Source organism: Miscanthus floridulus, chromosome 5 (genome assembly GCF_019320115.1).
Source record: "Miscanthus floridulus cultivar M001 chromosome 5, ASM1932011v1, whole genome shotgun sequence".
Lineage (NCBI taxonomy): Eukaryota > Viridiplantae > Streptophyta > Magnoliopsida > Poales > Poaceae > Miscanthus > Miscanthus floridulus.
In genome coordinates this window covers 132,446,719-132,448,983 of record NC_089584.1, presented here as the reverse complement: position 1 = coordinate 132,448,983, position 2,265 = coordinate 132,446,719, and positions in this window count along the sequence as shown.

Here is a 2,265-nt window from a genome sequence, read left to right as displayed (position 1 = left end):
TGCCACGCTCAGAGACGATAGAACCCAGCAGCATACCCCTTGGGACCCCAAAAACGCACTTCTCGGGATTGAGCTTAATGTCGTTTGCTCAGAGTTTTGTGAAGGTCTGCTCTAGGTCGGCTATGACCTAGTTAGTCCATTTGGACATGACCATGATGTTGTCTATGTAGACCTCAATGGTTTGCCCAATGAGGTCACTGAAACACTTGAGCACGCTGATACGTAGCCCCCATGTTTTTAGACCGAACGACATTGTGATGTAGCAAAATGAGTCAAACAGGGTGATGAAAGAAGTCATGAGCTGGTCGAACTCTTTTATCCTGATTTGATGGTACCTGGAGTGCGCATCAAGGAAGCAATGGTTTTCGCACCCTAAAGTCAAGTCGGCTACTTGGTCTATGCGTGGCAAAGGAAATGAATCCTTTGGACATGCTTTGTTGAGACCCGTGTAGTCAACACATATTCTCCATTTTGCACACTTTTTTCATACAAGAATAGGACTGGCTAACTACTCGGGGTGGTATACTTCCTTGATGAACCTGGCCGCCAAAAGCTTTGCAATCTCCTCACCAATGGCCCTGCGTTTCTCCTCGTTGAAACGATGTAGGCACTGCTTCACTGGCTTAGAGCCTAGCCTAATTTTCAAGGCATGCTCAGTGACTTCTCTTGGAATGCCTAGCATGTCCGAGGGTCTCCATGCAAAGATGTCTCTATTGGCGCGAAGGAAGTCGGCCAGCGTGCTTTCCTATTCGGAGAAAAGCGTGGTGCTGATGCATACAACTTTGCCCTCGGAGCCACTGGGGTCTATGAGGACCTCCTTGGTTCCCTCTATAGGCTTGAAAGACCCGACTGACCGCTTAGGGTCGGTCACTTCTTCGATGACCTCCTCCCAGATGGCCACAAGCTCTATGGAGGCGACAACTGCCATGGCGTATTCGTAGCACTCGACCTTACACTCATAGGCACACTAGAAAGAGGTGCCGACGGTGATGACCCCGCATGGATCTAACATCTTCAACTTTAGATAGGTGTAGTTAGGGACGGCCATAAACTTCGTGTAGCATGGATGTCCTAGGATGGCGTGGTAGGTCCCGTGGAACCCGACCACCTCAAAGGTAAGGGTCTCCATCCTATAATTGGTCGGATTCCCGAAGGTGACTAGCATATCGATCTGCCCAAGCGACACGACTTGCTTTCTAGGTACGATGCCATGGAAAGGCGCCTCGGTCAGTCGGATGCGTGAGTGCTCGATGCCTATGGCGTCGAGCATTTCAGCGTATATGATATTGAGGCCACTGCCTCCATTCATCAGCACCTTGGTGAGCCGCTTCGTGCCGATGATCTAGATGACCATGAGCGGATAACTTTCTGGCTACGGGATGCTTTTCGAGTGGTTGGTTCGATCAAAGGTTATGCGGACTTTGACCATCGGAGGATGGAAGGTGCGGTTGGCTCGGCCATATAGACCTCACGACATGTAAGCTTCTGGCAGCGCCTAGAGTCATAGGCTGCCGACCCTCCAAAGATCATGAGGTAGCCATCCAGCGTCAAAAATCTACCATCCTTCCCCTCGACGTTGTCTGTGGCCAGCTTGGGCTCCTTCCTATGCTCCCCCTTGTTGGAGCCTCTGGACAACAACCACTTCATGACAACACAGTCCTTGTATAGGTGCTTGATAGGGAAAGTATGGTTTGGACATGGCCCTTCGAGCAGCTTCTCAAAGTGGTCTAGGGTACTCTCGGTGGGCTTCTGACCCCCCTTACGATCGGCGGTGGCCACAAGCGAGCTCTCATGCCACTACTTATTCTTCTTCTTGTTGGGGTAGTTGGAGGAGCCTTTGCCGGCGTTCTCATCCCACTTTGCCTTGCCTTTGAGGTGGTCGAAAACTGCCCCGGCCGCCTTCTCGCCCGAGGCATGGTGAAAGATCCTAATGGCTAGAGGGGGGTGAATAGCCTAATAAAAATTTCTGCAACAATACTTAACAAAAGGTTAGACAATTATGAGACGAAGCAAGTGTTGTGCTAGCCTACTCAAAATACAAGCCACCTACCACAATTCTAGTTTATATAGTATCGATTCACACAAGAGGTATGACACTACCCTATGTTAGTGTGCTCTCAAAGGCTAACTAAAGAGCCACACCAACCAAGCAAGCAAGCTCTCACAACTAGTTACACTAAAGAGCTTGTCAACTAGTTTGCAATAATGTAAAGAGAGCGATCAAGATAGTTATACCGCTGTATAGAGGAGTGAACCAATCAATCA